Below are 14,458 nucleotides of genomic sequence, written 5' to 3'. Positions count from 1 at the left end.
ACTTGTTCTTCTTGGTTTTGTTTCTCTTTGTGTGTTCGTTTTGTTTTCCCCAAAACCTGTATGAAACCTAAGAGTTTTCTCACTTCTGCCCACCAATTCTCTCCCCCATCCCACTGTGGGGAGAGTGAGTGGGTGGTGGTGTGGTGTTAAACCACAACACTCATTTTTAGCACCCAGTTTGGGGCACGGATGAGATAACAGGTTCAACCAGAGTGCATTGGAGGAAATTTAAAATTACAATACCAGTTTTACAGTTTCTGGTTGCAATATTTGCTTATCCATTGTCAACATTGTTTTATTTAGTCCATGCCATGCTTCCTTTTTTGCTGAGTACCAAATAAGAGAGCTCGTTAAAGGCTGTTCTTGGCTTTTTTCAGTTTGCTGTGATGTGTAGCACTTTAGTTTTGTTTTGCTTGGGAGATGTATGACAAAAGCATTGGCCTTGAACCTAACCTGGTATTTGGGCCCTGAATTGCTGGCATCCCTGCACTTCAGGATCCATCTCATAGAGACAATTAAGAATTAATGCTTTTTTCCTTTTTTTCCTCTCATAGCCAATTTGTGGATAAAACAAAGAATGACACCTTCCCCTTTTTTTTTTTCCTGTGTGCTAGATATTTTGTGCCTTGTTACAATAACTTCTCAGTATCTTAAACATCCTTTGGTAACCAAAATATTCCTATAGTTGTGTCTCAAGAACGTGTTTTTGACTTTTCCTAAGGTTAAACAACTGTTTAAGATCCTTGCTTGGGGATATGCCCTGAGGGGTACGGTTACAGGTGGATAGGTAGGTGCATGGGCAGGTACCTCCAATGCTCCGGGACTTCATCCTTGAACAGCTGTGGGATCCCAGTGAAGCGATAAAATGTTTGAAGGAAGTGAATTGGTAGAGAAGCCTGGATTTTCAAGTGTTTGAATAGGAAGCAAAGGTTGCAGCTGTTAATGTGCTAACTCAGTAGATTTGAGGAAAACATCTTTTATTTTAACAGCTGCCTCTCGTCTTTCATGTAGGCCTAGTAAATGTATTCGGTCTCATCTACAGCTTCACTGGTGCACATAATTGCAAAATATTTGTAACTGCCAGAATTTATTTCTGGTAGGCTGGGTTGTTGTCAAGGGTTCCACAAGCTGGATAGCTGCCATAAACATCCCAACAAGCTAAAAGCAAACTGTAAGCTGTATCAAAATGTGGTCCGTTCTTTTATCAGTTCAAATGTGTTCTGTGCTTCCTGATGTGGTATCTTTGTGAAGAAATGAGTGAGAAACCTTGATTTGGTTTAATTTGCATTTGTTTTGTGGTTTGTTTTTTTCAGACCCTATATATATGGTCCTACTGCACAAGGGGAAAGAATGCAAATTCTACAAAACTTCAAGCAAAATCCAAAAATCAACGCTATTGTCATTTCCAAGGTAGTTGAGGACTTAGTGTGTTATCGTATCCATTTTCAGAGTGAACTTTAAGAGCAAGTTATATATGCAACTTGTGCATTGGCCATCTTTGTATTGCAGCTAACAAAGGTGTACTTTGTACTCAGTCTTTGTTTATGAAACATGCATATAAATATAGGATGCGGCTCAGAGACTGCTTCTGTGTTGTAGGTAGGGGATACGTCCTTTGATCTACCAGAAGCAAATGTTCTGATTCAGATTTCATCCCATGGTGGGTCTTGAAGACAGGAGGCTCAAAGACTGGGGCGAGTGCTGAGAGCCAAAAAAGGTAAATGAGATAGTTCTTAGGCTCTGTTTAGCATTTCAGTAATTATTAAGTTTAAATTGAATACTGAAATGTAAACAAAATAAACTGTGTCTTCTTAAATAAGATGTTAGGTTGAGATCACATGGGAGAGGTTTTTCTAACAATAATATAGATGCCACCCTGTCTTTCACTTGCATCATATTTTCTTTCCTTTTCCACTTTTTCAGCCAGAAATGTATTTTCTTAAATATTTTCTCACATCTTTTTTGCCCTTCCATTATAATATTGTTTCACTGTTGCCAGAATAACTCTGAGGTTTTTTTTTCCCACTTTTTGTTTCACTTTTAACAACTTAAAATTAGCCTTGTGAAATATGCATAGTATCAGTAGAATCATTCAATGTTTCTGGAGCCAGAACCCACAGTGATTTTATTTTTTTTTCCAAAATTCGTGGATTTGAATATATTGTATGACCATAAAGCAAGGATTGTTTCTATTATTTGATTCTGTCCTTTAATGATCGGGGGATTCTAGGGGATAAGTAAATTGCAAACTGCAAAGCTATTTGTCTGGGATATCTGTGGAGTTGTTCCCCTGTAGCTGCAGTGCCAGTGAGCTCTGCTGACATGGCAGACAGGAGGATTTCTGGCTGGCGTTAGCTCCAATGCTTGCAGGGGGTGGCTCAAGCAGCCTGACTGACAGTGATACAATTGATTAAAAGATGTAGTCGGCAGCTTTTTCAGTAGAAGTGAGGGCGGGCTTCCTGTCCAGCATTTTAGCCCAGTTGTTAGTCACTAGCAGGTTTGTATAAACCAGCTGTAACCAGCCTGCTGGTTTGGTGTGGTTTAGGTTAAGTGCAACTTGTCAAGCAATTGCTCTCATTGAGAACAAATTAACAGAAAGCCACCACAATGGAAAAACCCTGTCTGAAAAAGCGATAGATATCATCCGCTTCTGTTGAACCGTGGTTTTTGTTGTAACGAGTCTGTGAAATTCTTTATGGTGGCTTCTAGAGTCAGTGAGTAGAGATCACCTAGAAAACTGTCTGATTGTATTGGCATTTTCATTTTTGTGATGGATAAGCAGAAGGTCAGTAGGATTTAAACTTTGTGTGGGCAGGGTTTTAGGAATCGCATCTTTGGTTACTGGAAATCTGACTGATGACTCCCATTCATTTTTAGTTTGAGGAATATTATTGGGAAGGTGGTAGTGGGGTGCTTCTGTCACTTTTTTTTCTGTTTCAGTTTGTGTGGAACTAAGGAGAACTGTTTCTTCAACATGAATTTCTGTTTGACTTGATGAACTGAATGTTTTCTAACAGACACCGACTTAAGGCTGTTCCATTAGCTGTTAAACAAGGAATGCTTAATCTACTGTATTTCAGTTTATATCTTCCCAAGACAAGTCAAGAAGTAGCTCGAGGCAAAAGTGGTTCTGCTTCAAGAGTTCTCTTGTACAGGGTGGTAATAAGCTTGAAAGTTGGTTTATGTCACAGCCTGTTGGGACGTATTTTAGAAAGAGTGAGTATTCACTAGGGAAGCAGTCATAATTTAGTGGAGGCTGTAACTGTCAGGTGGAGAGTGAAATTATTCATAGTGCTTCAGTTCTGTGTTTGTCTGTCTGGAAAATGACTCCTGTAAGCAGGGTAGGGGTTTTGTTTTTTACCTCTGGTTTTGTGTCATTTAGGAAACCTGACTTTCTTGCCCTTTTTCTGGATTACAGAGACAAAGTGCACTTTGTCTTTAAAATAAACTTTGCAAATTGATTTTGTGGAGAGATGGCTTATTTAAACACCTAGTTTTACTGTTTAGTCCTTTTTTGTTCTTGGTTACAGTGTTCCAGATGGAATTAATCATTTGATGTCTTTGTCTCCTAGGCATGGTTGCAGAGGAATACAATGCCTTTATTTATTCTCTTGTGTCCCAAGACACTCAGGAAACGGCATATTCAACCAAGCGACAATGTTTTCTTGTAGATCAAGGCTACAGCTTCAAGGTAACTCATCCCTTCTGTTTGTTATACACATATAATATTCACAAATCACAGAATTGTAGGGGTTGAAAGGGACCTTGAGATCATCGGATCCAACCCGATTTCTCTATGCCATGGGGGCACTTTTTAAAGTCTGTAAACTTACAGTGAATGGTGGGCAGTGTCTTTGCTTTTTAAATAGAGCCTTGTCATCACAATTCTCTACTTGGAGTCTTGATTATTTAAAAAATTTTCGTTAGCTAACCAAAGTTTAGTTTTTTACTGTGTTGTGGTTTTGAGGTTGAATGTGGGATATATTTGAATTTTAAACCAATACCAGAAGAATTTACTATATGAAAGAGATGGGGATCACTTAAAACTTGGCATCTGATGAACCGCTTAAAAAAATTATGATGCAGTGGGAATTCTTTGCATTCGATGAATCGTGTTAGCACTGTTTTGCAACAACTGGAAACAGGCTAATGCAATTTAAAATTGCTTCTTGTGACTCCATTTTAGATTTGAGATGGTTATAGCACATGTGCTTCTTAAACAACAAGAGGGACAACAGTGTTAATTTGTCCATGTAAGAGACAGATTGCTTCCCTGATTGGATTCTTAAAACTAGACTTTTTCAGACATCCATTTTTGATTTAAAAATTGCCATTGACAGCAGCCCACAACATGGCTTGGTCGTACTAGTATTTTCACTCTGTTTTTCAAAAACATTGCTTTGTCTAATGTGGATTTGTTTTTCCTTAAGCTGTGTTTCTATTGTTTTATCAGTCTTTGAGATCAGATGCAGCCCAGATTACTGATGTAATTAGTTTCTAATTCTGCTGACTCTAGATGAACTGGAAAAGGAAAATGAGGAGGAAAACCACTATTTTTTTTTAATTGAGGGAAATGGCTGAATTTGAATGTCTCAAAATGTCTTCAGGATGGAAACATGGTGGGAAAAGTGGGATTGTCATATATAAATGTATGCTTACCAGAACACATTTAACTGCGGGGAAAATTCTTGTGAAGTGTTCAAAATAACTTGTTTAAGAAAGCAAGCTGCCTATTCTCATGCTTCATAACAGAAACTTGAGAGCTTTACAAGAGCTCTTCAGAAAATGAGAATTTTCAGTTAATGAAATATATGGCACTATATTGCCAGTAGATGGCGTGTGCCCTGCATCCATGGTTATCAGATGAGTTACTGGGAATTTTGAAAAGAACTAACATAACACCCACATTATTTTTGTGTGCTTAGACACAAAATTGAAAGAATCCTTTTGCTATGCTGCTGCTGTTTCGTTGCAGAACCCCACTGAATATTATCCAGGAGCATTTGTACATTTATCAAACGATGTAACAGCATAGTTATATCACTGATCTGGGGACGAATAGTCTTTTTTGCATAGCAAGATATGCCTCTCATAGAGAGAATGCTAGAGAGAAGCTGCACAGCCGCCTCCGCGGTTACGTCAGACAGGCTGCAGGGTCGTGATCTCCACCCCTCTGCTCTGTGCCAAATCGCCACACAGTGCAGGTCGGCTGCCGTTGTTCACAGACGCCTCTGCTCTCCCGTAGCAACTCGATCCTGGATGTCCTGTGTCTCACCGCGATTTCTGTGTCCGGGTCGATGCTTGGAGTTTCTCAGCGTCTCTCCGGTGTTTCGGCTTCTGTCAGATCTCTGTGTCTCTCAGGGCTCTGTGTGTCTCTGAAGTCTCTCTGTGTGTCTCAGCGTCTGCGGGTCTCAGCCTGTTCGGGTGCTATATGTTGCAGGAAGAACAGCCGAAAACAATGACAGACACCAGTACGGTCAGATCATGCTCCGTTTATTACCCGAATAGCCTGACTTTTATAGTGAACTTAACAGGGGCGGATAGCGTCTCACACAAGATTATTGGTCAAAAGCACTCAGACAAACAACTACAAGAAAACAACCCCGTTGTGATTAGCAGTCACGTAGATCCCGTCCTTGAAGTCAGCTGCTGGCAACAATATTTTTCTAAATTCCTCAGTTGGGTGATGTGGGAACACTGTCACGGGAACTTCTCATAGTTGTCCTGGTAGCTTGGTTTGCTCAGCTGCAGCAAGCTGTGGGATCTTTGCTGTTTCAAAAATCCCTCAACACAGAGTTCTCCATCGTTTGAAGACTAGCGAGGAGGTGTATTTCTCAATAATAATTAAGGTTGTTTCAATAGGGTGCCAAGGAAAATAGCCAGTGCGGGAAGATAATTTTTTTTGTTGAAGTTTGTTTTTGTTGTTGACGTGTTTGAGCTTCACTGTCTATTACCATTTGCATGTTTTGCCTTCTGAAATATTTTTATTTTTCTTACAGCAAAAAAAGCAAGCAGCATCAAAGCACTCCTCCACAACAGAAGCCTCTAACCTTAGCCTATGATGGAGACATTGCTATGTAATGTAAAAAAGAAATCCAAATGTAGACATTGACTGCCGTAACTGCTTTCTTTTTTGTAACTCTCAGACTTCTCAGTTTTTTGAGGAATCTCCTTATGTGTAATATACCGGGCAGAACAGAAATACCGCAAGCTTGAAATTTTGCCACCTCGTTATTAAAAAAAAAAAAAAAAAAAAAAAAAAGAATCAAAGTCTTGGATCTTGTGCAACTTTTTTGAAGAGACTGGAAAATGCATCTCTTCCTGACATCAAAAGGAATTAGTATTAAAAAAAAAAAAAAAAAAAGCACCAACAAAAAGGCATGACAATCCAGAGGAAAATGTGACGTTTACTGTAAATGACAAGTTTGACACAGCATCATTATGCACTATATTAGTGCAGGGTTCTTTATTCTTCACATATTTCAACAATGAATTTTACAGTGTTTACATTTCATTCAAAGACTTTAAAACTGGATCATGTATTTTGAGAAACACAAAGAATAATGAGCTGGAGTATCTGAAGTTATCTTGAAGTTTGTTAAAGTTTCTTCCTTCTTATCCAGTTTTCTAGTCTGGAATATGATTTCGCTTCATTTCCACCTACAGGACAGAATAAAGATTGCTAAGAAAAAGCCTAGGTGGTTTCTTAACTGAAAATATTTTTTAAAAGGTTGAGTAGATAGGTGTTCTGATGAATGGCTAGAAGATTTGATTGTAATTTAAAAGTATTTTAAATTAAATAAAACCATGTAGAAACATTATGGCCAGTTTAAATTGTTATTCAGTTTAATTAATATAAACTCTGCTTTTGTATTAAATTTTCTTATCTGAAATATTTATAAATTCTTTTTTTTGAATTTAATTACCTGACCTCATTTAATATACATCAAACACAAAACCAGTTTGTAGAAGGTCTTGTTGTTTTAAATGTTTCAAATCCACTGAAAAGTTAAATGTTGTAAACATCTGGGAACATTTGAGAGGGTATGTGTTTGTAATAGTACGTGTTGCAAGTAAGAAAGTGCCATCTTGTGGTATTGACTTGTATTTATAAGCAAATAAAATGATAAAGGGAGTGAAAATATTGCTTCTGGTATGTTGAATTAAATGTGTGTAAACGACATTTATAATTAGTCTTCTACTTTGTCTGGGATTGAATTCTGATTTCAAACAATTCTGGCATGTTTTGCGCTGTACTGATTAGCTGAAGAAATACTGTAGACAAGTACAAGTTGAGAGAGTAATTGCAGATCTGGAGAATGCTTGGTCTTATTTTTAGCTCAATGCTACTTCTTCTTTGAATAATTAGAAGGGGAAAAAAGAGTTATTACCAGCCTGGCATCTACATGGCCCTTGTCAATGTGCAGCTACTTCACCGTGGTTCATCACAAGAGAAGAGCTTAACTAGGGCAGAAGGCAGTGCCTGTGGCGCCTTCTGAAAAGAAAGTGCCCCATTACAAAATAATGGGGAGAGAAATCTCCCCATTACAATTCTGTCAATGCCCAGATATACTGCTCTGTGCAGTCAAGCACATCCTGTGTTTTGTATTTTGTTAATATTAGACACTTTCTCTGGCCTCTTCTGCTGTTTGCTTTGTTTATATTATCTTTGATTTTCTTTTGCTTCTTTATCAGCTTTGATTACTTTGTCTGTGAAACTTCAGATCGGCTTTCGAAAGTGAAGCAAAATGTAAAGTGGAGCTTTTTTCTCCCTTGCTGACACCAAGACAATGAATATGGATCAGAATTTTCATTTCCTTTTTTTACCACATCCATTTGCTTGATAGAACAAGCTTGCCAGGCTAGCTTTTCCTTGATAAACCTAATAAGGAAAAAGTACTTTCCAACTCCATATTATTTTATGCCTTGTTTGTGACTTCGGCATCCTTTATACAGGTTTAAAGACAATCTATGCTTTATTGCCCTTGAGTCATTTTGTGAGAGCACTTGTGTTTTTCCCTACATAAAAACATCCCAACATCCCCCCATACCGTGATGCATATTAAATAGGTGCTTGAATGAAGATGCAGCGGTGTGCTTGTGCCCGGCAGCTTCATTTCCCAAAATGTTTGTGCTGCCCAGCTATGGGAACAGGGCGTGGCCTCTAAATTACTTCATCAGATGGCCAATTTCACAAATGGACCTAGATGGGAAACCTCTTTAGGGGGATCACATCCTGCCCATGTGGGGAGCGCACTTTGCTTCCCGGCTGAAAGCCAGCTCTGGCTCACAGCAGCTGGAGCGGGGCTGGCCCGGGGCCTCCCCAAATCTGGGAAACCTTGTGGTGGTTCTGCTCTGGTGGCGGTGGTGGTGCGGGATGGGTTTGTTGGGTTTGTTCTCAAGCAGGTGTTTCTCTGACCAGCGAGCTTCGTGGGTCTGTATTCCATTTGTTTCTGTTCCGTTTGGTCACTGATGGAAAAGTGGCTGTGCTAATAGAGTGCAGTGCGGGTGCCCTGATTGAGTCAAATGCTCTCTCTTTATGGTAACTGCTTTTCCACATGGGAGGTATTTGTTTTCAGAGGAGAGAAAAATGACTGCATCTGCACGGTGCTTATAAATACACAGGGGACAATCAGATTAATTATCACTTGCTTTGGTAAAAATGGCTGTGTAAAGGTGCAGAACAAATACCATAAATCTACCCAAGATTATGTTAACTAACTTATTCTCCCTCCTGAAATAAAAACAAAACAAAACAAAAAAGACACTCTCCCATACTTGCATTGGGTAGGGAAGATCTACAAAATTATTAGGCAATGGTAGATTTGATAAGCAAACATGAGTATTAAGACAACATGAGTGCAAGACTATTCACCCAAATAGGATATTTTTAGTATTTAAAAAGTACTTTAGTATTTTAAAAGTACAAATTGAGTAAAGCTGTGTTCCCCCTCCAGGCCCTGACTTTGGGGTGCCCACGAAGGCACAGCACAGCCCCAAACACAGCATTCATTGCGTTCAAGTCATGGCTATCGGAAAAGAGAGCTCGCATATCTCATCACAAATCTAAAGGACTGTGGTGAAACAGCTCCCACCTCATTTTTTCCCACCGGTAAGTGCTTGTAGAGGTGTTTTGCAACCTTGCCGTGATGGCAATAAGCCTTTATCTGAACAAATTGATCCTGAGACACTGGAGTTTGTTTCCAAAGCTGCCGCCTTGCCTGCTGTTTCTATCCTGGCTCTGAGCAGGTACAAATAACGAATTAACTGCTGGATAAGCCCTGTGGTCCCCTGAGCAATTATTCTGGCTTCTACCATAGCAGACTCAATTTGTCCTGCAATAAGTACGATTTTCTGAGAAGTTAGTTCTGGTTCAGGCACTAATGATCCACATCTGTGCAGCACAGTTGTTTTTTGGGGGGAACCAGTTGTGAGCCAAGCAGCAGAGGGGACGGTCACCACCTCCAGTGGGACAGGCAAGCTGGGTGGTGACGGGGAGCCATCAGGCAAGAGATGCTGAATGCTTGAGGATTTTTGCTATTTGGTTTATCTTAAAGGTGCTCAAACATGGTGTAAAACAGGACATGATTTCCTTATTTTGCTGTTCTAGCAAGGTTTGTAAGAGTTTCCATACCAACTTCATCATTGTAATCAAAGTTTCGTTCTTTGCATCATATTCTGCTGAGTCAAAATTGCCTGGCCTGGTAAAAGTTACAGCATCTGTAAACAACGGTAACGATACAGAAATGGTGTTAATCAGGTGTGAAACCTCTGCTGCATCTCCAGAGTGCTACAGGTGCTTTGAGCACACACATCCTGCACACCAATAACCTCCCCGCGTCACGCCTGTGTCCAAAATGCAAAGTCCACTGCTTTGGCAGTGAGGCTTTATGGTATTGTGCCCAATCTCTAAGTAGATGCAAAATCAAGGACAGCATTATGTCCTGTTTACTCATTTTGAATATATTATTATGTGTTTATTGGTACCAAAAGGGCGTAATTAAATAGCATGCCAGCTGCAGATGAACACTGTATTGCTGATAGCTCATGGCACAGGAGATGAGTGAATTTTATTAACTTCATCATTTCCAGTCCTCAGCATTATAAAGAGCTCAGACATTTCCTATTACAGCTGCACATCTACCTTAACATCACTAAAGCAATCATAGGTATAAACTGAAAAATAATTAAAGGCCTGGTGACAACTTGATAACACTGGCTAATTAAAGTGTTGGTAACAAACCCTGAATTTTAATTTTTCTCACTATACCTGATACTAGAAAATGAGATGGAAAACATCCTCACTATAGGAAAGCTCACCCACGAATATTTAAGGAGCAGGTGCCAGAGCTGAGCACTGATTTTCCTGAGACATTTGGTGCTGGTCCTGCCATGATCTGTCACACCTGCCTGGGCTCTACCCCATCTCCCAGTTTGGTGGTCATGCCCCTGCTGGGGGAATTAGCTCAAAAACTGCTTGAGGAAAAGGAAATGAGATTTTGAGGCTGGGTGGGAGAGCAAGGACATGTGGAGGGGGCCAGGACATCATGGCCTGTTGTTGTGTCAGTGCCCACAAAGGCAAATTTGCCTCTAATAAGTATATTTGATATTAATAGTTTGACATTGCTTCAAAGACATGTTTAAACAACATTGCTGAAGTCTCTAAGCTGTACCAGGAGTACAAAGAACACCAGAGAGTGAGCACCGAAGGCCATTTTGGCTCTGGTTGCATCCTTAGTGTTAGGACTGGCAGTGAGTGCTTCTTCAACTCTGTTATCTCTTCCACTTCTGATCCTTTCTAGGTTATCTTTTTATCCTCTGTATCCTTGCCACCTCGTTTGGAAGCTCTTTAACCCAGTCTATTCAGTCTTTACTTGGGATTCCAGTGAAAATCAAATTGTAAGTAGAAAACAAGCAAGAGTTTTGGTAGGACTGGGACACAGGTGATGTCTGGGGAATGGATATCTGTCTGCCTTCCCAAAGAGCAGTAAATCTTGAGATGAAATAAAGCACAAATACCCCAGAAAACACAAACTCTGCTCCCAGAAACCAATAATCCCAGGTAGCAAAAGGGGAGCCGTCAGGAGGCAGGGAGGAAAAGAAAAAGTATTTTGCTGGGGGCTTGCAGCTCCTATGCTGCAGGGATATCCTCCCTGAAGCTTACTCCCACAATTATAAATTTCTCAGACATTTCTGTAATTCACACAGTCTCTCCCTGCTGGAGCTGCAGGTAGCTCTGGACAGGACTCACCTGCGGCACCCAAGGGACAGGCTGGGGGTGGCGTGGGGTAGTGGGGAGCCCCCAAAAAGCAGCAGCACTTCTTTTTCTTTTTAATGAAACCCAGCAATCAATTTTTAGCAGCTCATGGAGAAGCGATTTGAAACACAAAGCAGTTTCCTCTCCTTCTGCCCCCCAGTTCTGAAATCGTGGCTTGCTCTGAACTGATGGCTTTATCTGCGTGCTTTAGGCACAGTGGGTAAGAAGGACAGTTCGTCACTTCAATATGTGAATGCTTCTCCCGGTCTTCTAGATTTATCATTCTGATACAAGATTATTTTGCTTTTAGGGTACTTACCAAAGCCTTTTCTCTCAGACTCCCTGTCGGAGCTGATTTTTCAGCCTGAGGCACTCTGACTCCCCTTCCCCTTCCCCTACTCACCAGCTGCTGAAAGCTTTCACGAAATTGCCTTTAAATGAACCTGTGCCTGGACTTCTTTCAAAGCATCCGGGTGGTTCCTGAGGTCCCTTCCAATGCGAGCTTTTCTATGGTCCCAGGATTCTAAGAGTCATCTTTAGGGTGCCCCATCATATCCCAGTGGCTGGAAATTTACCATTAAAACCATTAAAAACATGCTAGGAGAGCTTTTTCCCATTCACCTGACTCTGGGAGCTGGGAATTAATGAGAGCTCCAACATCCCAATGCCGGGTGCTCAGTGCAGCAGTCCAAGGCCAGGGCTGGTGCATGTAGGGGCCCTCGTGCACTGCCTGTCCCCGTATCCCAAATGTGCCCTACAGACCAGGGCTGACCCTGCCTGTGCCGCTGCCAAACCAGTCTTTCTGACCGTGTTTCTTTTCTTATTCATAGGGCAAACGCCAGTCTCACAGGAGGAGGAAAAAATTGCCTGGAGATTTAACTGCTGAGCCTGAGGAAAATCTCCTGACTTTTTCCATGGTAAATGTTCCGAACTATGGCCATTTGCAGAGATTACCTCTTTCCTGACAACCCTTTTTCCCCCCACTGTGTTCAATATAAAGTACTTTTCCTTTCCACAGCCTATAAGAGAAGGCTAATCCGCAAACTGAAAGCCAAGTCCTCTGCCCTTCCCGGTGCTGAGCCGTGACGCAGAGAAAAATACTCTGCCAGCAGTAAGCACGTCGGAACTGGTGCCTGAGGCCTGCTTCACACAGGATGGGAAGGCAGCAAGTGATGTGTTTCCAAATGACCTCTGTCAGTGAAGAAAAAGAAGCAAAAAGTGAAAAAGAAAAAAGCAAAGCCCACAGCAGCCCGTGTTACTGGGAAAGGCCGCCTCAAGCACTGCCAAGGAAGAGCCGAGGGGAAGAGGAAGAAAAGAAAAGAAAAGTGTCCTTGCACCACCATCTAGTGGCTGCAGGTCGCTCTTGTTCGCCAAAATAAATCCATAAGAGGACATTTTCTCACTTGCTTCTTAATGCCTTGCAACCTGCCAAATGATGCAGCACATTGCGATACCTGTATCAGAAATGCTGGGCTGAGACACAGCTCCGAGATGCGTTGTATTTCTGTGATACAGCAATAAAAGCTCCAACTTCCCATAAAAGTACCATATTTATACTTTTTATACTGTATACATTTTATACATCTGTACACTGGTGTTTGAAAGCGCCCCGCTTTGGGGCACCGTGTGTCAAATATGCTGAATCCTGCCGATGAAGTGTTGTGGGCAGCCCCTTCCTCAGTCTCCAGCTGCTCCAGGCTGGCAGCAGCACAAGTACAGCCGTGAAAAATTGAAATTATGAGCATATTTTCCCCGTTGAAGACCTGTGAGCTACTGAGGGTAAAAGGCACACTTCACCATGACCGCCTCTGCTCTCAGAGATATATTCTTTAAATGCTTTATGGTCTGTAGAGCAAAAGCTGGTCTTCACCTTGAATCAAATATCCTTTTTGGAGGCGGTCACATTAGACTCCCCCTCTGCCCTCGCCTTAGCTCTATAATTACATCTACATGAGATATGACCTCTAGTCAAATAGTCTGAAAAAAGGTTTTTTAAAAGCTGTGGAAGAACTGCACCAGCAGCCAGACTTTAATGAAAAGGCAGGAAGGGCTGTGTTAGGAAAAAATTGATGCGTTTCCTTGAACGAGGAAAATACTGAAACTAAAATCTAACTGTGGTCCTAATCGAGGTTTAAATCCAGTTTGGGTATCTCCCAAAAACACAGGTTTTAACTCAGACAGATCCTGATGGGTTCTTGCTTAAGCTCGGGGCTCTGTACTGCCCCAAGGGCCCAGGTGGATTATGATAACTGCCTCTTACAACCAGTACTTCTTTTGCTTTTTCAGTGCTTATCAGAAGTCATATCCTTTTCCCCATAGGAAAAAATCTGCACACACATATACTGAACTCCAAGATTTGATTCTACCTGGAATCTGCTAAATATTTAATAGGATTAGAGCAAAATAAAACTTATTCCATTATGAGAAATCTTGTTATTAACTACAGAATTGCTGGTTATGTTACTCTGCACCAGATCTTGCGTAATGTAGAATAATGTGTGCACCTTCACTTAGGTACAAAAACTAAAGGGTTTACCTTAGAAATTTTGTCTAGAAAACAGAAAATATCTACCTGATGAAAACACTTCCATTAAAAAACAAAACAAAACAAAACAAAACAACTGCTAAGGAAGAAAAGAGCTCTGCTCATAATAAAATAAAAGCTGCATTTACATGGACCTTAATCAATTGTTCCAAACAGAGTTAAGAGATTTTTAAAAATAGGCTAAAAATACCACGAGGAGCTCTGTAAAAATGCTGAGAGCCTTCCTGACATTCATCATCCTAAAAGCTGATCGCTGCCAAATGTTAGAAGATAAATTCATTGAAATTCCATGTACTCACCAAAGTGAAATTGGCCAGATTATGATTTATTCTTTTTTAAATCTTCACGGTTCTAAACAATAACAGCAACAGCAGAATATCAAAAAGTCCCAGGTGGAAATGTTTGGTAAGCAAGAGGGCATAAAAAACTGGGATTTAAAAAAGGATTTTTTTTATTATTATTTTTTTTTCTGGGTAGAGCTGTTGCCCAGCACGTTTTCTATGGAGCGGTGCAATCCAGGTGTATGTGCTTGACCTGGATTGGAACAAGGCACAGATTACCTAAACCCTATTTTCTATCATCAGTCAGTCCCAAACTGAATCCACAAGCTGCAAGGGCACCGGGAGCAGGCACATGAGGCAGATGTGCCCAAACCA

At 40.8% G+C, this 14,458-nt stretch overlaps 1 protein-coding gene and 1 long non-coding RNA gene across 35 annotated transcripts in view; both read left to right on the top strand.

The window, feature by feature from the left end:
- The window catches only part of MAP3K2 (mitogen-activated protein kinase kinase kinase 2), a 61,672-nt gene extending 55,295 nt beyond the window's left edge, over positions 1-6,377 (top strand). For 23 of the 34 annotated variants that reach the window (XM_068687153.1, XM_068687145.1, XM_068687138.1 and 20 more), the window contains 4 exons: positions 1,314-1,410; positions 1,600-1,717; positions 3,573-3,691; positions 6,000-6,377. The gene's annotated coding sequence lies outside the window, so the exon portion shown is untranslated. Of the gene's footprint in view, positions 1-1,313; positions 1,411-1,599; positions 1,718-3,572; positions 3,692-4,975; positions 5,326-5,999 lie in introns of all 34 variants that reach the window. The other 11 variants (XM_068687148.1, XM_068687147.1, XM_068687146.1 and 8 more) reach the window with 6 other exon arrangements.
- Positions 6,378-9,475: 3,098 nt separating this feature from the next.
- Positions 9,476-12,802, top strand: LOC137858821 (uncharacterized). The gene is made up of 2 exons (XR_011098038.1): positions 9,476-11,477; positions 12,088-12,802. It is a non-coding gene; the product is annotated as an uncharacterized lncRNA (long non-coding RNA).
- The last annotated feature ends 1,656 nt before the right edge of the window (positions 12,803-14,458 follow it).

Source organism: Anas acuta, chromosome 6, assembly GCF_963932015.1.
Source record: "Anas acuta chromosome 6, bAnaAcu1.1, whole genome shotgun sequence".
NCBI lineage: Eukaryota > Metazoa > Chordata > Aves > Anseriformes > Anatidae > Anas > Anas acuta.
Note: the sequence above shows the minus strand (reverse complement) of the source record. Positions and strands in the feature narration are given on the sequence as shown.